Genomic DNA, 24375 nt, shown 5'->3' on the forward strand with positions numbered 1-24375 from the left:
TTTCCTGCGAGCTCCTCTACTCCCGAAAACCCTCGCTGCTGCGAGACCCCACTCAGCGTGGGTTTGAGGGTAGATGCCGACTCCGGAGAGCCTCTAAATCACACATGCTCTCCCATCCTTCATCCCGCCGCTCCACGTGACTACCCTGCATCACAGCCTTCGCTGACACTGCAGTTGAGGATCTGTGATGACTTGGAGCAGCCAACTGTGTGTTTAAAAGTCACTTGGAGTGGGGCTACCAACAACCATTTTTTTTCGAGACGGAGTTTTTTTTTTTTTTTTTTTTTTTTTTTTTTTATGCAGTCCTGGCTGTCCTGGAATTCGCTATATAGACTAGAGCTCGAGCTCACAGATTCTCCTGCCTCCATGCTCCCCACGACAAGATTTTTTTTTTTAATTTATTTGTTTTTGAGCCACCACACTGTTTTGATTTTTTTTTTTTTTTAAGACTAGGGGCTCACATGGTAGCCCTGCGCATGCTCTAACTAGTGCCCAGCCGTCTTTAAAGCTATTTTGTGTGGCCGGGTGTGGTGGTACACACCTTTAATCCTAGCCCTTTGGAAATAGAAATAGGAAGATCTCTGTGACTTTGAGGCTAGTCTGGTCTGTGTAGGGAGTTCTAGATCAACCAGGACTGCCGTGTGAGATCCTGTCAACAACTCAAGCACTTGCTCTTGAGAGGCAGAAGCCGGCAGATCTTTTGAGTTTGAGGCCAGCCTGGTCTATATAGAGAGTTCCAGGCCAGCCAAAGTTGCACGGTGAAACTTTGTCCAAAAAACAAAACAAAACTCACAAACATTATATTTCACACAGGGTCTTTCTTGTAGTAGGCAAGCCTTCTCCAGAGCTAATCTTCAGCATCTGAATCCATTCGTACATGCCTGCTGTGTGCTGTGTCCTGAGTACTGCCAGCACGCTTGGTTCATGACGATGATGATTAATAATTTTGGATGCTAAATTATGGCAGGAGTTGGCCAACACTGACTCATGAGCTGTATGTGTACAACCTCATTTCATCTTCAGAGCCATCCTGTACGTGAATTTAGTTTTCCAGAAGACAGAATTATAGGCTAGAGAAATTTGCCTAGGATTCATAGCCAAGAAGTCATGGCAGCACAGCCTGTAATCCTAGGGCTACAGAGGCAAATCCAAGGCCAGCCGGTGCTGCATCAGCCGGTGCTGCTGCGTGGTGAGCCTTTACTTTTTGCTGTTGTTAACTTTCAGAGCCTACACAGATTAGTTTTTTGTTTGTTTTTGAGACAGAGTTCTCTGTCTAGCCTTGGATCTCTCTCTCTCTCTCTCTCTCTCTCTCTCTTTCTCTGTGTGTGTGTGTGTGTGTGTGTGTGTGTGTGTGTAGACCATGCTGGCCTTGAATTCATAGACACCCGCCTGCATCTGCCTCCCACGTGCTGTTATTAAAGGCATATGCCACCACCGCCTGACTTAGAATATTTTTCAATAATGTGTACATAATATACTCAGATCAAAAAACAAACAAACAAATCAGGAGGCTCCACCAAACTTGATGACTTGAGTTTGATTCTCAACACCACACCATAGGAGAAGGCCAACTCCAGCAAGTTGTTCTCAAACTTCCACATGCACACTGGCTGCAGCACACCCTCTCCCACCAAACACAATCAAATTTTAAAAGTATCGGAAGAGATTTAGAAAGCTTTCCATATCCTGGGCTATCTCTTTTAGTTTACTTTATCTCCCCGGCCGAGTCTGTCTGTCTGTCTGTCTGTCTCTGTGTGTGCACATGCACCCACGCATGTAGCAGTCGGAGGACAATCCACTCAGTTCTCCTCCCAGGGCCAACCAGGTCATCAGGGTCCACAGCAAGCACTTGCTTCCCTGGCCGAATCATCCTGCCCAATCATATTTTTAAATTTTCGCTGGGCGGTGGTGGCGCACGCCTTTAATCCCAGCACTTGAGAGGCAGAGGCAGAGGCAGGCAGATCTCTGTGAGTTCGAGGGCCAGCCTGGACTACAAGAGCTAGTTCCAGGACAGGCTCCAAAGCTACAGAGAAACCCTGTCTCAAAAAAAAACAAAAAAAATTTTTTTTTTCATTTGAGCCAAGGTCTTACCATAACCCTGGTTGGCCTCAAACTCACAAGAATTCGCCTGCTTCTGCCTCCCAAGTGCTGGTATTAAAGGTATTTCCCACCATGTTCTTTATCAACTTATTTTTTATTTTGAGACAGAGTCCTCCCTTGGTAGCCAAGCTGGCCTTGAAATTACCATCCACTGGCCTTAAACTCCCAATTCTCCTACTGGGTGGGATTCCAGATGAACACCACCACGCTCAGCTTCAGTCCAGACATACTTATGTTTGTTTCTTTAAAACAGGGTCTCATCTACCTCAGGGTGGCCCTGCATATGAAATGTAGCCAAGAATAACCTTTAACCCCTAGTCCTTCTGCCTCCCTCTTCCTAAGGCTGGAGTTCTAGGCTTGTGTCACTACCTCCCATGATATGCTAGAGATCAATCCCAGGGCCTCACTCAGGCTCTCTACAAGAGCTACCCACCTCGGAGCGTTTACCTCACAGACCTATTTGTGTTTCCAGGCCTGAGGTTGACCCCACCTAACTGCATAAATCGCTTCTGTGCTTATATCTAAATTTGGTACTGGCTGTAATCTGTTGCCTTCCTGCTAAGATAGATACAAACTTTATCTGGCTAATAACCACTCTCCTCCCTCAGTCTTCTTAGTTCTACTATTGTTTTCCTTTATTTATTAGGAAAGAATTTGTGTGCTAGCACATAAATTTCTACTTGCCAGGCCAAATACTCAACAGGAACACAAAAGCAATGGGGGGGCATGGAGGATTGGCAGGGGAAGGAGACTCTTAGGAGCACTCCACCACAACCCATTTGATCAGCCTCCCACAGTAGGGGTGTGTGTGTGTGAGAGAGAGAGACACCTCCAGTGTCAATCCTCACACCACATTTTGGATAGGGTCTCTGCTGTTTTCTCCTAGACATGAGTACACCGAGCTAGCTGGACCTTGAGCTCCCTGGAAGTCTCCTTTCTCCACCTTTCTTCTCACAGTAAGGGCACTCACTGGAAGTACAAATGCATTCTTTGTACCACACCCAACTTTACATGGGTCCTAGGGATTCAGACTCAGGGCCATCTCCACTGTTGGGGTTGGGGTGGACAGCTTGCTTACAATACATGCATGAAGCCCTGGTTTCTATCTCCAACATCGATAAACATCAATAAAGGGGGGGACACGCCTTTATTCTCAGCACTTGGAAGATGGAAGCATCAGCAGGATCAGAAGTCCATGGTCAAGCCAGGTGGTGGTGGCTCATGCCTTTAATCCCAACACTCAGGAGGCAGAGGCAGGTGGATCTCTGTGAGTTCGAGGCCAGCCTGGTCTACAAGAGCTAGTTCCAGGACAGGCTCCAGAGTTACAGAGAGACCCTGTCTTGAAAAACAAAAGAAAAAAAAAAGAGTTGTAGTGATTTTCTTGCCTATGGCACTCTGCCTTCACACTGGCTTGTTAGCCATCTAAATACTATAAACTTGTGTAGGCTTAGTTGTTTTCTTTTAATTTTTTGAAACAGGATCCAGTGGCGTCTTAGTCAATGTTCTGATGCTGTGAAGAGACACAGTGGCCAAGGCAACTTTTTGTTTTATTTTGGTTTAGTTTTCTAGACAGGGAGGCAGGGTTGTCCTTGAACTCACTGATAAACCAGGGTGGCTTAGAACTCAACACAGGTCCGCCTACCTCTGCCTCCCAAGTGCTGGGACTTAGCATCATGCCTGGCTAAGGCAACTCTTATGAAAGAAAGCATTTAATTGGGGCTGGCTTACAATTTTAGAGGTTTAGTCCATTGTCATCATGGTGGGAAGCATGGTGACGTACAGATAGACACAGACAGACACGGTGCTGGAGAAGTAGCTGAGGTCTGAACTGGTCAGCTGACTGGCCCAAGGTTATAGACTCAGAAGTCCCCACTCCACTCTTCACACTAACTCCCCGGCCTTTCACACTGACCACCATTCCACACACACACACACACACACACACACACACACACACACACGCGCGCCCTTTGCTGAGCTGAAGTTCCCATTTTTAACAGTACACTCCCAAAGTCTTTCAAATGAAAGTTTATTTCTTAACTTTCAACTACCAGGAATCTGTTGTGCTCCATTAGAGTCTGTTTTGTGCTGGCCGCTGAGCTGCCCCCACCTCCTGCCCTCTTCCTTCCCCACAGCAGTAGGCAGCCTCCAGGAAAGTGCAAAGGGAGCCCAGATGTACTACCCCTGCCCCCTACCCTCCTTCCTCCTGGCCTAAGCAGTTGGCAAGTTCGGGCTTCCTGCTGGCTCAGGACTGTGGCCATAAAAGGGCCATGGAGCTTGGCAGTGCTTGCCTGGTGACCCGAAGAGGAAAGAGTCTGCCAACTTGCTATCTGTGGCCTGGCAAGAGTTGACCCTCCAGAGGGCCTCTTCCTCTAGATTAGAAGTTGAGACCACCCACCACACCCACTGCAGACCTGGAGAAATCCCTGCTTCTAGAACCAGAGGAGGGAAAACAGGAGGAGCCCAGATGGCTCTGTAATAGTGGAAAATAAGGATACCCTTGAGGGCAGGAGGCCTGGGGGATGCCAGGAAAACAAAGGGGCCAACCAGGAAGGACTGTAGCTGCCCAGAGCTGGGCAGTGGAGCCAGAGTATGTCTCAACAGAATCAGATTTTAACCCATTAAAAACAAACAAAACCTCTTCGTGTCTGTAAAGAAAGCAGTAAATGGTTGCATGAATAAATAAGGGCAAACTATGGCCTCTGGGTGTCCAGTTCTCTGCACTGCTACATTTCACTCAGAGTGATTGCTTTATTTTTTGTTCGTTTGGGGATTCTTGTTTTTGTTTGTTTGTTTTGGAGCAGTTTTACACTGTTGCCCAGGCTGACCTAGAACTTACAATCCTCTTGCCTCTGCTTTCTGAATTTTGGGGTGACAGGTGTATGCCACCATACCCAACAGAGGGTGATTCAAATTATTTCCCAATAGTGGGAGGGGGAATACTTCCTAAAAATATTATTCAGCCCTCAGAGTTTCTGCAGCTGTGCTCTGGGCAAGACTGTGGGTGTGTCCTGGTGCCAGCAGTTACCCACAGAGATTAGGAAGACAGCCATAAAGCAGCAAGGAACTCCAAGTCACTCTCCTGGAAGAGCAGTGGCACAGCTGTCAAGGTGACTGAGGAATATCAGGGAGGTGCACTGGCGGGGAGGCGCTCTGGTGAGGAGGTGCACTGGCGGGGAGGTACGCTGGCGGGGAGGCAGGCACACTGGCGGGGAGGCAGGTGCACTGGTGGGGAGGTGCACTAGTGGGGAGGTGCACTGGCGGGGAGGAGAGCTGGCGGGGAGGCAGTCACACTGGCAGGGAGGCAGGTGCACTGGCGGGGAGGCAGGTGCACTGGCGGGGAGTACACTGGTGGGGAGGTGCACTGGTGGGGAGGTGCACTGGTGAGGAGGCACACTGACTGGGAGGCTCACTGTCAGGGAGGCAGGCACACTGGCGGGGAGTACACTGGTGGGATGCTTTGGTGAAGGTGGGAAGGCAGACAGTGGGTAAGATTATGCAAAACTATTGGTCATTTGGGATGGGGATGGGACAGAGTGTGAGAAGCCAACCTGAGAAGCCTGACCTGAGACAAGCACTGCAGGAAATGCAAAGCGGTGGACAGCCTTGCGATGGGTACTACTTATCAAGGGACAATAGAAGGGGTCCTGAGGACTTAGCCTCTGAGTGATAAACACGTCCCTCAACTCCCCTTCCTTCTCCTCCTCCCCTTCCTTTTTTCCTCTTCCTCCTCCTCCTTTTTCTTTTTCCCCTCCTTCTCCTTCCTTCTCCTCCTCCCCTTCTTCCTCTTCCTCCCAGTGTCATTTGGCCTCAAACTGTGGAGCCAGGGGTGACTGAACCTCTCCTGTCTACACCTCCCAACTACTGTCATAATAGGCATGCACCATCATACCTGACTTTTGAATTTTTTCTCATTTATTCATGGGGAGGGTGTCTCACTATGTAACCCTTAGTGGCCTGGAGTTCACCCTGAGACCAGGCTGTCCTCTGCGTAACCTGTGGCACTTTTATCTCCACCCCAAGAATTCTGGGATTCCAGGCATGGATCACAAGCTCAGCTCCAACACGGACTTTTAAGGTATCTTTACTGTGTATTGTACCTCATCGGCTGAGCAGATGCTCTCCCACCAGTGCTGAAGTGAACTAGACAAGTGTGTTGTTCATGTCCCAGACACAGAACAACTTTCCCCACCCTCAAAGTGACTGGGCTGCAGAAGTGAACGGCGGTCCTGGGCTCCCAGAGGCTATCAGTGCCGTGTGAAAACAGTAAGATCCACACATGAGAGACTACTGACTCCCAAATATCCTAGAGAGGCCAGAAACATGACAGAGGGAATGACCCTCCTAGTTACATCCATGGGGGATTTTCAGCCAGACGTGCAGCTGACAGGACAGAATATTCAGGTGGGCTGGGGATGTGGCTTCGTTTGAAGAGCACTTGCCCAGCATGCAAGAATCCCTGGATAAATCAGTAGTGTCCATGCATGCCTGTAATCCCAACACTCCAGGTGTGGAAGCATGCAGGTTTGAGGTTCAAGGTCATCAGCTACATAGACCAGCTTGGGCTACATAAGACCCTGTCCAATAAATAATAGTAGCAATAGTAATGCAGCCTGGGAGGTAGACATTCTGTCCCCACTTTAGAACCTCTAAAAGGGCTTGGAGGAGGGCCAGAGGTCTTTGTGCTAACAGATAAGCACTAGGGGAACCTGGGATGTTACCACACAGGGTTGTTCCTTCAAGAGAAGGAATGCAGTATACTCAGGAGGCTGGGAGAAGACCTGCGTACTAGCCTATTGAACCCTGTGATGTCCGAGTGGCCAGAGACCACTCTGGATCCTCCTCCAGATCCTTATCTTAAGCTTGTTTTTCTCAGTCAGTCTGTAGAACCTATCTTTATGGACTCTACAAAGAGTTTTGATGTAGTCAATCCAATCTTTATTTAACTTGCTTCATTGTGCACGCAGGGTTGAGTTATCACCAAGAAAGTTTTCACCAAATTGGGCTGTGCTTAAATATGCCTAAAATAAGCCACTGGGGTGAAACTCCTGGAGTTTGAACCAACACTGGCTACTTAGCCGTCACGAAACAACTGTCTCCTCGCCTCCCTCAGATGTCACTGCTGGCTGTGGAGGTCGCAGAGACCCCTGCACTAGCTCTGTGGTAAAATGCTTGCCTGGCATTCAAGGAGTCCTGAGTTCAATGCCCAGTTCAGGAAATAAAACTCCAAAAAGACTTCTCAAAAAGCGGACAGTTACAACCTGTGCTGGCAAAGGTGATGTCACAGCCACGCAAAGGGCCTGTCTGAGCCACATCCTCCCACCCAGATGCAAACATGGCTGCAGAAAGCCTCCACTAGCCAGCCAGGAGATAGGAGCCGCAGACATCACAGAGACGCAGCTACACACAAGGAGCCTTCACACAAGGAAGGACAGGCACCAGTGCTAAGGCCCAACTAGAATGCCCTACTGATGAGGACAACCTGGGCCACTCAGTCTTCCAGTAAAACATCAATGAAGCCATAAATCCATTCTTAATGGGAAATCCAAAGGAGTTTATGTGGTTTCTGTTATTTCAAAAGCTATATTGACAGTAACAGTTAATGAGAAAAAAGGCCACGAATTTGAAGGAGAGCAAGGAAGGATATACAGGAGGAGTCCAACACAATGGACTGTACCCACAAAGTATGTGAGCCCGAATATTCCCTTTTCTCCTTCAAGCTATTTTTGTCTGAGCATTTTATCACAGAAACATGGAAAGAAACCAAGACAAATTTGTAGCAAGATTCCAACTCAAAAACAAAAAATTATCCTGTGGAGCCGGGCGGTGGTGGCGCACACCTTTAATCCCAGCACTCGGGAGGCAGAGGCAGGCGGATCTCTGAGTTCGAGGCCAGCCTGGTCTACAAGAGCTAGTTCCAGGACAGGCTCTAGAAACTACAGGGAAACCCTGTCTCGAAAAACCAAAAAAAAAAAAAAAAAATTATCCTGTGGACTCGCTAGTTAAGAGCACTAGTTGCTGTTGAAGAGACCCAGGTTCAGTTCCAAGCACCCATAGGGAGTCTCATAACTAACTGCCTGTAACTCCAGACTCTGAGGACTGACACTTCCTCCTACCAGGCACCTCTGGCACCAGGCACACACTGTGCACACGCATATGTATAGGAAAACTCTCAGCTGGGTGGTGGTGGCACACACCTTTAATCCCAGCACTTGAGAGGCAGAGGCAGGCAAATATCTGTGAGTTCAAGGCCAGCCTGGTCTACAGAGGGAGTTCCAGGACAGGCTCCAAAGCTACAGAGAAACCCTGTCTCAAAAAAACAAAAAATTAAAAATTAAAAAAGAAAGAAAGAAAGAAAAAAGAAAAGAAAAGAAAGAAAACTCTCATATACATAAAATAAAAATTAGCCTTAAAAAAACCTATGCTGTCTAGATCCAATGTGGTCTCCTGACACGAGAAGTTTGTCTAATCAAGCCCTGAGAGCTGCGTTCTGGGTAGCAGCAAGAGAGGGGAGAGAAAAGCAGGTTAAGTGGTACCATGAGGAAGGTGAGAGACAAAACCAGAAATGAGGGCAGTCCACAGAGTGACTGATCCAGTTTCCCAACGTGTCATTATCGCGGGAAATTAAAGAAAGGGAAGACTACTCTAGATTAAAAGAAATTTATAAGCCATAATTACTAAATGCAATATATATATAATATATATTATATATATATATTATATATATATATACCTCCCAATGCCAACAGACGGGAGATAAAAGGCCATTTTTGAGGCTATTAGGGAAATTTGAATGTGACCTAGAAGTAGAGAGTATGAAGGGGGTGTTGTTAGTTGTCCTCAACACAGTAGGGGCGATATAAGACAATGGCTACCCATTAGAGAGACACTAAGTGTAGACTTTGTTTCAAAATACTTCAGTAACAATAAAAACAATAACACACCAAAGGACAGCTCGGATTGTGGATGTTTACTTGTGGAGGGGATATGACATCCACACAGCTGTGGGGAAAACATCATTCCAGCTGGGGTAGGACTTTCTAGTGGCATGGTTGTTGGGGGGAGGGATCACCCGCAATTCTATTAAGTAACCCCTCACCCATGCTCTGTAAGAAAACCCAGTAAATTCATTGGTTCACTGAGCCGAACTTTGGAATCACTAAATACTTTGTCCTGCTGTTTGTGCCTGCGGTGACTAGACTTTTTTTTTTTTTTTTAATCTCCCCAGGGAAAGCTCACAAGATGAAACCTACTCTGCCTCCTGTTATGGTTTGGATCCGAAGTGTCTCCTCAAGGCTTATGTATTGAGGACTCAGTTCCCACTGTAGCAGTGTTTGGGGACAAGGCTCTGATGCCATCAGGGGACTGATCTTTGGACAGAGTCCTAATTGGATATGCTATTGGAGGGAGGGGATGCAGACTTGGGAGGCTGCACCCAGCTGAGGGTCTTGATTCGTGGTAGGACTGTAACTCATCTTGGGCCCTTCTGTCTCTTCCTGATCCTGGCCCCTGGAAGGTGAGCAGCTTTGTCCACCACATCCTCCCTAACTGGCCTAGAAATGGCAGAGCCAAGTGGCCATGAATTGAAACCTTCAAAACCATCAACCCCAATATATTTTCCTCCTTTAAGTTGATTGTCTCGAGTATTTGGTCAAGGTGATGACAAGCCAACTCAGTCGCTGTTCTGTTTTAGAGACAGGTTTGAACTTTTTCATCATTATTTTGAAATTCTTAGAGAAATGTGTCATACTGTATCTTACAGCATTTATAAAGTCTCCAAAGCTTTGCCATTAGAGAAAGCTATTTTATTTAAATATCTTTAAAGTCATGTGTGGAAGAGGATGCCTTCAGTCCCAGCACTGTGAGGCAGAGGCTGGTAGATTTCTGGGAGTTCAAGTTCAGTCAGATCTACATTGTGAGTTCTAGGCCAGTCAGAGCTGCATAGTAAGACCCAAACTGAAGAAGGAAAGGAAGAGGAGGACAAAGAAAATACAAACAAACACGTGGGAAGGGGAAAGCTGGGGTGTATGTGCACACACGTGTGAAGATCAAAGAGAGCTGGTTCTCTCTTCTCACTGATTGGCTCTGGAGGATGGAACTCAGGGCTTCAGGCTTGGTGCCAGGTGCCTTTACCCACTGAACCATCTCCCATCTCACCATTTTCCCATACATTTTCTAGTTAATATTTCAGGATCCAAGTTGGCTTCAGATAACTAAACTCAGGACATCGAAGTTGGTGCCTCTTTTCTTCCAAAAGGAGTGGGAACGGATTCTTCTCCTCCATCTGGGACAAGATGCTTCTCTCTAACCTGAAGGGCAGAAGGGTTCCCTGACACCTGGCTCCCACAGTCAGGCTCAGTCTAGTTTGTTTCAAGGTCTTGCTGTGCGTTCATCTCTGTCCGTCCTGGATTCCCAGCAGTCCTCCTAACTTAGCCTTCAGAAGATGGCGGTTACAGGGCACAGTTCTGGCTTGTGATGTGGTCTGGGGTGGACGAGGGCTGTTGCTCAGGTGGTAGAGTGTTTGCCTGGCCTAGGTTTGAGTCCCAGAAACTCGTAAACCAGGCATGGCAGTATTTGCCCTTAATCCCAGCACTTGAGAGATAAAGGCACAAGGATGGGAAATACAGGGTCATTCCCAGCTACATATGGGATTTAAGGCTAGCCTGGGCTGTGTGAAACTCTGACTGGGGAAGGTCTGTGGGGAGATGGGCAGAACAGAGATATGTACTCTTGAAACTAGATATTGGAAATGAAGACATTCATTGTACTATTCTCTCTGTTTTAAGGTATTTGAAAATTTCCACAACGAAAAGGATTTTCCCCCAGGCAATTAGAGAACAAAGTCATATCATCTACAAAGAAACAACCACTGAACTGACATATTCTTGCTGGCAAGGGTAAACAGACCATAATAGAATAATATCCTCAAAGGACGGAAAGAAAACAACTGCCACGTTAGAATTAAATATTCAGCATAACTAGCCTTGAAGAGTAAGGTGAATTGAGGATTCAGCCATAATAAACAAAAGCTGTGCTTAGCCGGTAAGCAGGTGCAAAACCCTGCTAAGGAGCATTCTTCAGGAGGACAGAAATGATCCAAGAAAAAATAATGAGCAAACAAATGGTATAGCTAAGCGGGTGCTCCCTCCATTCCACCACTGTATAACTTGACCTTCATGCTTTGTTTTGTTGGGATTGTTTGTCTGCAAATGACTGGGTTCTCCATGCAGTTTACCAGCCCCTCTGACCTCTTTGTTTGTCTCTGTGTGTGTGTGTGTGTGTGTGTGTGTTTTAAGCTTTTTTACAGCTCTGCTGATTTTAGCTTCTCAGAGTAATGGTGCCGCCTTCCATCCAGCCTCTTGATTTTATCTCTGTCTTTGAATTCTCTGGTCCATTTATCATAAAAACAAACAAACAAAAAACTGAGACAAGGGAGACAGGCAGGCGAAGGTTTTGTTAGAGAGCTCCCAAGGGTGGGAGGGCACTCCTCCACCTCTACACACCCTACCCCCTCTTTTCTTATAGACAGGTTGGCCTTGAATTTTTTATTATTATTATTATTATTATTATTATTATTATTATTATTATTATTATTATTATTATTGAGACAGGAGAACTCACTAAGTAGACCTGGACAACTGAACAATACCACCACACCTGCCTTGGCCTTGAATTTGAGATCCTCCTGTTTTAACCTGCCAAGTGTTGGGATCATAGCCACTATATGTAACTTTCATGTACATTTATTTTTTTCCACTTTTGGAATAAAATTTCACAAAGCCCAGATTGGCCAAGGATGACCTTGATGACCTTGAACTTCTGATCCTCCAGCTTCCTCCTCCAAGTGCTGATAGGAAAACCCGCATCACCAAGGCCAGCTTCTCGTTGCTTGGTTATCAGAAACTGCGGAGTCCACCTCCAAAGCCTCCTGGTTCTGCTCTGGACCATAGCTCTGTCCAGGCCGATTGCCCTCGTTCACTCTGCACTTAGCTGGGTCCGCCCTCTACTGCTCATATAGAGAACTACAATATCTATGGACAGCCCCAGCACTTGCCAGCCTGAACAAGGTTTGGAGTCCCACCCTACCCCTTCCCCATCTCTCCAAGGGAATAAAACTCTTTGCCTTGCAAGGCTACACCCAGCAGGGTCTGTGCACTTTGAGCAAACCGGCTGTGCTGGCTAGTCTTAGGTCAATTTGACACAGATAGTAGAGTTATCTGAAGGAGGGAACTTCAATTGAGAAAATGCCTCCGCAAGATCCACTATAAGGCCTTTTTTTTTTTTTTTTTTTTTGGTTTTTTCGAGACAGGGTTTCTCTGCAGCTTTAGAGCCTGTTCTGGAGCTAGCTCTTGTAGACCAGGCTGGTCTCGAACTCACAGAGATCCGCCTGCCTCTGCTTCCCGAGTGCTGGGATTAAAGGCGTGCGCCACCACCGCCCGGCTAAGGCATTTTTTTTAATTAGGTATTGATGGATAGGGTCCAGTCCATTGTGGGTGCTGCCACCTGGGCTGAAAGCAGGCTGAGCAAGCCATGAGGAGCAAGCCAGTAAGCAGCATTCTCCATGACCTCTGCATCAGCTCCTGCCTCCAGGTTCCAGCTCTGTTTGAGTTCCTGTCCTGGCTTTCAAAAATGAGGAACTACAATTTGGAAGTAAGTGAAAGTCATATATATATATATATATATATATATATATATATATATATATACTCTTTCCTTCTCAACTTCCACTTGGTCATAGGGTTTTGTCACACCAGTAGAAACCCTAACTAAGACACCAACCATCCCTCTTCCTTGATCCCTGGTCAGTTCCTCTGCCCAACGTGCTCCAGGCAGCACAGAGTTGCCCCATGCCTTGCTGACCCCTCTCCTCCTGGCTCACAGGAACCACCTTCCCTTGAGTTCAACCTGGTGGAGTGAGTGTTGGGCTTTCAGGCTTTAGAAGGAGATGGTTTCTGTTGCTGTAAAGAGACACAGTGACCATGGCGACTCTTAAAGGGAAAACATTTCATTGGGGCTCGCTTACAGTTTCAGAGTTTAGTCCATTATCACCATGGCAGGACATGGTGGCATACAGGAAGACATGGTGCTGGCTACATCTTGATCAGCAGACAACAAGAAGTGAACTGGGACACTGGGTGTGGCTTGGGCATGTAGGAGACCTCCACAGTGATGTATTTCCTTCAATAAGCCACACCCACTCCAACAAAGCCACACCTCCTAATAGTGCCACTCCCTTTGAGGGGCCATTTTCTTTCAAATTGCCATAGGGCCCTTTGTGCACGGCAAGTTGGCTCAGTGGATAAAGCAATTGCCACCAAGCCTGATTCCTGGGACCCACAGGATGGAAGGAGAGAACCAGTTCCAAAAAGTTGTATATACACAGAGAGGGGTGGGGGAGAGAGAAAGTAAATAAACACAACTTTTTCAAAAAGAAAGACATGGGGCTGGAGAAATGGCTCCGAGGTTAAGAGCACTGGTTGCTCTTCCAAAGGTACTGAGTTCTATTCCCCGAAACCACATGGTGATTCAAACCATCTATAATGAGATCTAGTGCTCTCTTCTGGTGCAAACATACATGGAGGCAGAATGTTGTATAATAAATAAATAAATATAAATAAATAAATAAATCTTTTTTTAAAAAAAAAAAAAAAGAAAGAAAGACATGGCCCTCATGACGAGCCCCAGCACATGCCACGAAGAGACATTTCTCCTCCTTCTGAGAGGTAAGAGAGATGCTGACAAGGTCACAGAAAGGTCACAGACTTGTGACAGGTCTCTGAAACCTGTAACTGCGAGTCCTATAGTATTTTTTTTGAGGCAGGGTTCCTCTGTGTCATTGGTTCTCAGTCCTCCTAATGCTGTGACCTTTAATTTAGTTCCTCATGGTGTGGTGACCCCCAACCATAAAATTATTTTGTTGCTGATGGAGGAGTGTCTATGTGTTAATTTCATTGGTTAATAAAGAAACTGCCTTGGCCCTTTAATAGGACAGAAAATTAGGTAGGCGGAATAAATAGAACAGAATGCTGGGTAGAAGGCAGTGAGGCAGACGCTTCAGGCAGTCGCCATATGCAGTTGCCATGCTTCTCCTCTCCAAGACAGACGCAGGTTAAGATCTCTCCTGGTAAGCGACCACCTCGTGGTGCTACACAGATTACTAAATATGGGTTAAAACAAGATATGAAAATTAGCCAATAAGAGGCTGAAACTAATGGGCCAAGCAGTATTTAAAAGAATACAGTTGCCGGGCGGCAGTGGCGCATGCCTTTAATCCCAGCACTCGGGAGGCAGAGGCAGGCGGATCTCTGTGAGTTCGAGACCAGCCTGGTCTACAAGAGCTAGTTCCAGGACAGGCTCCAAAGCTACAGAGAAACCCTGTCTCGAAAAACAAAAAAAAAAAAAACAAAAAAAACAAAAAAAAAAGAATACAGTTTCCGTGTAATTATTTCGGGTGTAAAGCTAGCTGGGTGGCGGGACACAGCCCCGCCGCTCCATCTACAGTGTTTCCATGGTGTCTTCTACTTCTCTTCTTCCCAGAGTTCCTATCTCTTCCCTGAAGTCCCACCCATCCTCTCCTGCCTAGCTATTGGCCATTCAGTTCTTTATTAAACCAATAATAAGGTGCCTTAACAAAGACACGTCTTCACAGTGTGCAACAAGATTATCTCACAACAATGCCCCAATGGGATATGCAATCTTTTGGGGCTACCACTGAACAGAATTCTGTCAGTAACAGCATAGCCTCCTGTTCCACCCACTGTCCACAGTGAGTTTAGTGTTAAGATTCTGCCACATAGGGTAGACAAGATGGCTCAGCAGGCAAAGGTGAGTGCTACAAAGCCTGACCTGAGTTTAATCCCCAGGACCCACATGGTGGAAAGGGGAACCAACCTCCTCTAGTTTGACCTCTGTATGCTGTGGTACCACTCTTGCACTTACACACATGTACATAAATAAATGAATGAATAAGTTATGTTCAAACACAAGCACACATGCGCCTGAGCTATGTGGGCTGGGAATATAGCTCAGTTAATAGAGGGCTTACCTAGCAAGCACAACTGTAGTGGGACATCTCTCTCTCCTGACAGTGCCCAAATAACCACTCAGAGGCTTAATATTACTTATAAATGCTCAGCCAATAGCTCAGACCTCTTTTAACTAGCTCTTAAAATCTCAATTAACCCATTTCTATTAATCTATGTACTTTCACGTGACTCATGGCTTGTTACCTCATTTTTGTACATGGCCCTGCTCCCTGTACATCTGGCTGTGTTCTAGGATTACAGGTGATACAGGGAGCCCACCAGAACCCACTCAGACATAGTTTATAGCCACTGAAATTCTTTATTCCAGCTGGATGGGACGACACTCGGGTATTCAGAAACTATGTGTAGCCCTGAGCATTTAGACCACGAGGTTTTAAAGGCAAAAGCCACAACCTGCTGTTTCACTTAGCAGCTGCAGGAGGAGGTTGCACAAGCAAGTGATTTAACAGAAGCTAAGCTAGTTGGGGCGTTTTGACCTCAGGTTCTAAAACAGAGTTGGGTGGTTTTTCATGGGATTCTCCATCAGGAAGATCAAATTTTAGTTAAAGCTGATATGCCCTTAGCAAGAACACAGGAGGAAACTTTGCACTGCTTTCTCTGTACAATCATGCCTGGTTTTTTATTGTTGCTGCTGAGATTTTATTTATTATCGTGTGTGTGTTTGCCTGAATTTAAGAGCACCATGTGTGGCCGGGCGGTGGTGGCTCACGCCTTTAATCCCAGCACTCGGGAGGCAGAAGCAGGCGGATCTCTGAGTTCAAGGCCAGCCTGGTCTACAAGAGCTAGTTCCAGGACAGGCTCTAGAAACTACAGAGAAACCCTGTCTCGAAAAACCAAAAGAAAAAAAAAAAAAAAAAAAAAAAAAAAAGAGCACCATGTGTGTGCAGTACCTGAAGGAGCCAGAAGAGGGTATAAGATCCTCTGGAACTGGAGTTACAGACAGTTGTATGCTGTCATGTGGGTGCTGGGAACTGTGCCCTCTGGAAGAACAGCCAGTGCTCTTAACTGCTAAGCTATGTCTCCAACAACCCTACCTTTTTTTTTTTAACATCTTTGTTTTGTTTTGTTTTTTGAGACAGGGTTTTTCTGTAGCTTTGGAGTCTGTCCTGATATTACTCTGTAGATCAGGTTGACCTAGAACTCACAGAGATCTGCCTGCCTCTGCCTCCCTAGTGCTGGGATTAAAGGTGAGCACTACCACTGCCTGGCTAAACATCTTGATATGACCACAGATTGACCTGGAACTTACTAAATAACTCAGGCTGGCCTCTATCTGGAAGCAATCCTCCTGCCTCAGCCTCCCAGTGGCTGGCAAGTTCCTTAGGAAAGAAAGCTTTATGGAAGAGGTGACATTTAGCTGAACCACGAAGGTGGCATTTAGCCTAAGCTGACTTAAAGGAGGGACACTGGCCCTCCAGGAAGAGAATGTGCAAACCCAGGTGGGCCAGGGAATGATGAGGACACACAGGGTCAGCGCGGTAGGGTGCAGATGGCAGTGAGTTGGGCCCAATGTCCTCAGGTGCTAGAATGGCAGGCATGGCACCAGAAGTGGTTTTATTGAGGGGAGGGACTTTTGGATCAGTTCTGATATCATTGGACCAACACTCTGGGAAGGTCAATATGAGGTGAGAGCAGTTGATTTTGTTAAGGTCTGGAGGCCACACAGCCCATTATAAGGTCACCTCCATGAGTGGCCTGCTCACACGTAGGCTCTGAACTACTGGGACCAGCCCACCACCTAGCTGTGCTACCAAATCCTACAAAAGCTACAAAATGACAATGGCTTCTCACATGAGTTTGTGGGGTTTGTGTTCTGCTGGGAACTTTTTTAAATTTTTGATTGATTTTTATTATTTCATGTATATGAGTGTTTTGCCTACATGTGCATCGGTGTGCCACATTCATGCCTGGTGCCCGAGGAGATAGTGAGACGCCATGTGGGTGCTGGAGTTGAACCCTGATCCCTTGCAGCAACAGCAAGTTCTCTTAACCACTGAGCCAAGTCTCCAGCCCAGTATTTAAAAAAAAAATCACAGGTAGGGTTCACATTTAAACAAAGGCCTACTTCTCCGAGTCAGCTTTCCACCTCTGTGTTTCCATTCATTGAAACAATTTGAGAAGACGTCCTGAGGCCCTTATAAAGCTGCACTGTTAATGTTTAGGAGGCAGTTTTCAGGTCAGGCATCCAGGTAGATACCATCATGTCTTAATATGCCTAGGGTATAATAGATGTGTAGCAGAAACCTTAATTAGTCAAGGACTTCCAGGAACAGGCTCACAGAGAAGGCCTTCAGTCAGATCTGAGAAAGGAGAGAAGCTGGGGACTTCACCAGCCATGACTTATCATCCCATCAAAGGGCCCCCTTCCACTTGCCCAGCCCCAGCTTCGGACGGCTGCCTGCCCCAGGGAGCGTGGGAACGGGACCCAGCTTCATCTACTCTGCAGTTAATGGACCTGTAACCCTACTTCTCTACTTCCAGAGCAGGGAGCCGAGTTGGTAACAGTTCCAAGTGCTGTCTGCCTGTTGGGTGTAGCTCTGTGTTCACTGCTGTTTGTACTTTTTAAACACACTTCCTCAAAGGAAAGCGCTGCCGCCATTGCTTAAATCCATTCGCAGCTGAGGAACCACGCACCAAGAGGACAAGGAACTTGCCTAAGGCCACGCAGCTGGTGCAGATTTTGAGTTTTGAAACTAGGTACTCTCTGCTTCCATTTCAGCCCACTGTAGCAGTGGGAAAGATCTAGGCTCTCTTGGAATCACTCTTGAGTTCTTTTGACCTCACCCTCTGCTTCCCAGTACCATTCTATTTGGCTACAACAATGTCTCTCTTTTCAGGGACCTCTGGTACTTGCTGAGCGGGAGGTAAGCAACAGTTCAATTTTGGTTCCTACATGGTTTAAAAGATAACTTCCCTGGGCTTGTGAAGCACGCTTGTAAACTGAGGAGGCTGAGCCAGTCTTGGCTTCCAAGCCCTAGGCTGTTTCAAATCACAATCATCATCATCATCATCATCATCATCATCATCATCATCATCATCATCATCATCATCATCATCATCTGGGCTGACTGTGCAGTGGTGGCAAGTGTATCGAGGCTGCCATCCAGTGGCCAAGTCCTGAAGTACAGCTCCTTGCTCCTTTTGGGACTTGTGTAAAGATTGGATCTATAGAGAAGGTCACAACCAGGCTTGCTTGCTTGCCTGTTTGATGCATTCATTCATTCATTCATTCATTCATTCATTCATTCTGTTTTTTTGAGAGAATCATTCGTTCATTCATTCATTCATTCTGGTTTTTTGAGAGAAGGTTTCAGTCTGTGGCCCAGACTGGCCTCAAACTCTCTTTGTAGCTATCTTAGTTTCTTCTCTGCTGCAGCAATAATTCCCTAGCAAAAGCAGCTCAAGGGAGAAAGTTTATTAAAGCTCACAGTTCAGGTTCCTGTGCGTCATAGTGGGGAGGTTACAGTGTGGGAGCCGGATGAGAGACAAGCCAATGCATGCTAGCACTCAGTGGGCTTTCTCCATGTTGTGAAAACAGGATTCTCTGCCCAGGCAACGGTCCTTCCCACAGTCAAGATGGATTTCTCCCCATCAATTAGTGCAATCGAGATCACCCCCCTCAAAAGATCACACATCCAGAGGCCCAGCTTCTAAAGCAGTGGTTATTAACCTTCTTAATGCTTTGATCTTTTGATATAGTTCCTCATGTCGTAATGAACCCCCACCCCCACCATAAGATTACCTCTGTTGTTACTTCATAACTTCAATTTGCTGCTATTATGAATCATAATGTAACTATCTGTGTTTTCTGATGATCTTAAGCAACCCCTTGAGAAGCTCGTGACCCCCAGGTTGAGAACCACTGTTCTAGATTCTGTCCAAAAACAATTAACACCAAATTATTGGTAGCCAAGGATGACCTTGGATTTCTGATCCTTCTGTCTTTACTTCCCAAGAGCTGGGATTAGAGATATGCACCCTGCCAGGCAAACAGCATTTTCAAAGGGAAGATTAGAAATGAGACACTGGGGGCTGGAGAGATAGCTCGGGGGGGGGGGGGGTAAGATGACGACGGTACTACAGATCTTGCGGTACTACAGATCTTGTGGAGGACCCAAGTTTAAGTCCCAGCACCCACATGGCCATTCACAACCATCCAGCTACAGGGAATTTGACATTCATTCTGGTAAAACACTCCAACACATTTTTTAAAATGAAATAACAAAAACGAAATTTAAAGGAAGAAGTGATCGGAACTACTATGGTAGCACACGCCCCAAATCCCAGAACAGAGAGTTGAGGCAGGAGGACCAGGGACAGCCTGAGATACATGAAACCCTGTCCCATAAATAAGGAAAAAGAAATGAAAATAAATGCCAGGGTCATGGTCTGCCCATACAAGATAGAAACTTGATATTTTGAGTCACCGAACACCGGACTGTAGTGTTCGCATGTGTGTTGGGATCTTACTTTGAGTTGAAACAAATATGACTGAAAAATGCAGATTCAGCAGGGTGGTGGTGGCTCATGCCTGTAATCCCAGTACTCGGAAAGCAGAGGCAGGTGGATCTCAGTAAATCTGAGGCCAGCCTGCTCTACAGAATAAGTTCTGGGACAGCCAGGGTTATTACATATAGAAACCTTGTCTCAAAATGAGAGAGAGATTGAGAGAGAGAGAGAGAGAGAGAGAGAGAGAGAGAGAGAGAGAGAGAGAGAGAGAGAGATTCAAGAATCTTAACTTGGCTGTCATGGTGTGCAATTTTCATCCCAGCACTCAGGAGGCAGAGCCAGGCAGATCTCTGTGAGCTTGAGGCCAGCCTGGTCTAAAAGCAAGTTCCAAGACAGCCAAGACTGTTACAAAGAGAAACCCTGTCTCAAACAAGACAAACAAACAAAAAAAACAAAAAAAACAAAACAAGGGGCTGAAGAGGTGCCTCAGAGGCTAAGAGCACTGGCTGCTCTTCCAGGGGTCCTGAGTTCAATTCTCAGCAACCACATGTGGCTCACAACCATCTGTAATGAGATCTAGTGCCCTCTTCTGGCCTGTAGGCATGCATGCAGACAGAACACTGTATACATAATAAATAAATAAATCTTTTTAAAAAAAGAATAACATTACATTAAAAATAAAACCCTTAACTCCCTAGGTTAGGAATATTATTTTCTTTCTTTCTTTTTTCTTATTTTATGTGCATGAGTGGTTTTGCTTATATGTATTATGTATGCCACAAGCATTCGGTACTCATAGATACCAAAAGAGGTTGTCAGATCCCCTAGGACTGGAGTTATAAGGTTGTGAGCTGCCCTGTAGATGCTTGGAAATGAACCCAGGTCCTCTGCAAGAGCAGCCAATGCTCTAACCACTGGACTGTCTCTCCTGCCCAAGAACCTATGTTTTCTAGGTTATCTTATGTCATTCTTTCTCAGTAAATCTTCACTGCTTTTTTAAAGTTTATTTTTGTATTTTTTCCAATACATTATCTACATGTGTGTAGACTGAAGTTCCTGTCCCACCTGGTCCCACAGCCATTCAGTACCAATGAAACACAAAGAGGCTTATATTAATTATAAACTGTTTGACCTATTAGCTCAGGCTTATTATTAACTACCTCTTAATACTTAAATTAACCGTTAATTCTTATCTATGTTTAGCTACGTGGTTTGGTGCCTTTTCTCAGTGAGACATTCTCATCTTGCTTCCTCTGTGTCTGGCTAGTGACTGCCTCTCTGCCTTTCCTCTTCCCAGAATTCTCTTAGTCTGGTTGCTCTGCCAATACTTCCTGCCTGGATACCGGCCAATCAGTGCTTTATTAAACTAATACACATGACAAATCTTTACAGTGCACAAGAGCATTATCTCAGAGCATGTATGTGCATGAATGCACCCCCGCCACAGTGTGTGTGTGTAGGTCAGACAATGGCTTGCAGGAGCCTGTTCTCTCCTTCCACCATGCGGGTCCTAAGGATTGCTTTGAGCTTGGCAGCAGCTGCTTTACCCTTCAAGCATCTCTCCAGTCCAGTTTCCTTCCTTCCTCTTCATTACAATCTCTTTGTATTCCCTTTTCAAAAAGGGATTTTTTTTTTTGCTTGTCCACTGTCTTAGGATTTCTGCTGCTGTGAAGAGACACCATGACCACAGCAGCTCTTATAAAGGAAAACTTTAAATTGGGACTGCCTTACAATTCAGGAGTTTAGTTCATTATTGGCATGGTGGGTGGCATGGTGGCATACAGGCAGACATGGTACTAGAGAAGGAGCTGACAGTTCTACATCTTGACCCACAAGCAGCAGAAGCAACTATGTGCCCGCTTGAGCATAGGAGACCTCAAGTCCACCTCCACAGGGACACACTTCTTCCAACAAGGCCACACCTACTCCAACAAAAACAAACTTCCTAATAGTACCATTCCTTATGGGTCTATTTTCTTTCTAATCATCACATCCACACATAAATGGTCTCTTTTTTTGTTTGTTTTTGTTTTGAAGGTTTCATGAAGCTCAGACTGACTTCAAAATCCATATATAGCCAAAGATAACCTTGAACTCCTAAGTCTCCTGCCTCCACTTCCCCCTTCTCAAGTGCTGGGACCATAAACATGTGGCACCCATGCTTAGCAATCCATTCTTTTTGAGGGCTGAGTGATATTCTATAGCATAAATGAACCAAATGCATTTAGCTTCTCCCTGTAGACTCCTAGTCTGGTTGCCCAGCAGGGAGAGTGCCTTTTCTCCTAAATACATGTAGAGGGGAGTTTCCTCTTCCTTTTCCTGTAGTGGGGTATGGGAAGGATGGGGGCAGGGAGGGTAAAACTTAGAAAGCTAATTGAAAAGCTCTAGAAGGTTCTGCCATCCCTTTGTGACTCTCAGTTCCCTGTCTGAACTCCTCACCATTCTTCCCTGTCTAGTGCGCTCCCAGGAGCTGGGCACCCTCCCAGCCCCTCTGGGCAGCTTCCTCCTGGCCTAGGCCAGGCCCTGGTTGGCAGCAGCCTCAGCCTGACAGGAGGGCCCCTCCAGGAAGGGGAGCCTGAGCCCAGAATGCTTAGCAACACTCAGAGTTAATTATTTAATTGGGTGAAACACCCATTAGGGAGGATTCTCACTTTCCCAGACAGCCTGTGAGTAAACATGTCAAGAAGAGTGAGGTGTCCATGAAAGCTGCCACTCACCCTGGCTCCTCCCCCCCGCTCCTGCTCCCGTTCTCCAGCTGAGGAGGAGACCCTGGAGGATTCTGCCCAGATGTTTCTGCAGGCAGGACCAAGCAAGGCTGGCCAAGCAGCCTCTGAGACAGACTGTGGCCAGGAGGTGGGAGGCTATGGCAGGGACCTGAGCTAGCCTTGTAGCAGGAGGTAAGGAGCTCTCAAGAATGCCACTTCTATCAGGAAGCTGGGGATAAAGAAACGAATCTGGACCATTGGCTGTGTTCAGAAAGCTAGGAGCAGGATGCTCACCCCTTAAAGGTGAGCATCTGAGGCTGGGGCGATGTCTCCATGGTAAAGTAACAGCTGTGCAAACCTCAGAACCTTGGTTCAATCTCCCACACCCATGTAAGAGACAGGCATAAATCTAGACTCGTGGTGCACGCCTTTCATCACAGCACTCAGGAGGCAGAGGCAGGAGGATCTCTGTGAGTTCCCAGACCAGCCTAGTCTAGCTAGTGGATTCTGGGATAGCCAGGGTTAAAAAGTGAGGCCCTGTTTCTAAATAAATGAGTCAGAACTGGAGCGATGACTCAGTAGTTAAGAGGAGTTGATGTTCTTGCAGAGGACCTGGGTTTGGTTTCCAGCACTCACATGGCAGCTCACAACTGCCTGCTACTCCAGTTCCATCGGATCCAATGTCCACTTTTTTGTTTTGTTTTGTTTTTTGAGACAGGGTTTCTTTGTGTAGCTCTGGCTGTCCTGGAACTGGCTCTGTAGACCAGGTTGACCTCGAACTCACAGAGATCTTCCTGTCTCTGCCTCCCAAGTGTTGGAATTCAAAGCATGAGTTACCACCCAGCTGATCCAGTATCCTCTTATGACTTTCACAGCCACCAGTCACATGGTGCACATACGCACAAAGGCAGAAACACTTACACACACACACACACACACGTGCTCACACACGCGTGTGCACACACACACGCACACACACAAATCTAAAATAAATAAAGATAAGGCACACATCTTTAGTCTCAGCACTTGGGAGACAGAGGCAGGCAGACTTCTGTGCATTCCAGGCCAGCTACATAGAGTTACATAGTGATTGCCTGTCTCAAAAACAACAATAAAATAAAGCTAAAGAAATGGACATGGGGAGGTTGCTGTTACCCTCCCACCTTTTCTCTGGGGGAGGTAGAGACAAGTGGATCCCTGGAGCTTGTTGTCCAACTGGTCTAGCTAAATTGATAAGCTCTCGCTTCAGAGAGACCCTGTCTCAAAATATAAAGTGGAAAGTGATCGAGGAAGGCATAGAACATCAACCCCGGACCCCTAGATGCACACACGTGTGCATCCCTTGCAAGCACATGTATACACACTCATGAACACATACTCCACGTGTATACATACAGGCTCTCCTGAGATCTCCAAGGACAATGTTTAATGAGTACAGGAGCTTCCCTGAGGCTCAAGGACCAGCTGTGGAGCACAGAGCCCTGTAGAGACAGCAGGAGGTGAAGGAAGCCAAAATGGAGCCAGGGAGTTTGTGCACAGGACAAGGCTTCTTCAGGAGAGGAAGCATCCACCTTGTGTGCTGTGTCAGGGAATTGAAGAAGATATCTGTGTCTTATTCTGTGCTTTGCCTGTCAGGGTTCAGCATAGAAAACTCTACTGAGCATTTTTACAACGCAAAGATTTGTTTATTTTAATTTAATTCTTTGGTGTTTTTGAGACAGATTCTCACTGTGTGCCTCACTAATCTGGAACTTGCTGTATAGCCAGGCTGACCTTGAAAATTTCCAGAGATGCACCTATCCCTCCTGAGTGAGTGCTGGGATTCAAGACAGATGCCAGAAAGGTGTGAGGAAGCATGCCTCTTCTCCCAGCACTCTGGAGGCAGAGGCAGGTGGATATCTGATTTGATGTCAGCCTAGTCTTCAGAGTTCCAGACTATACAGAGAAACGCTGTCTCAACAAATAAAACAAAAGTCATCTGTCACCACACCCAACTTATTTATAAAATTTATTTTTATCTTTTAAAATTATGCATGTGTGTGGGTATTTGCATTTGAGTGAAGGTGTTTGAAGAG

This window comes from Arvicola amphibius, chromosome 2 (genome assembly GCF_903992535.2).
Source record: "Arvicola amphibius chromosome 2, mArvAmp1.2, whole genome shotgun sequence".
Taxonomy (NCBI): Eukaryota; Metazoa; Chordata; class Mammalia; order Rodentia; family Cricetidae; genus Arvicola; species Arvicola amphibius.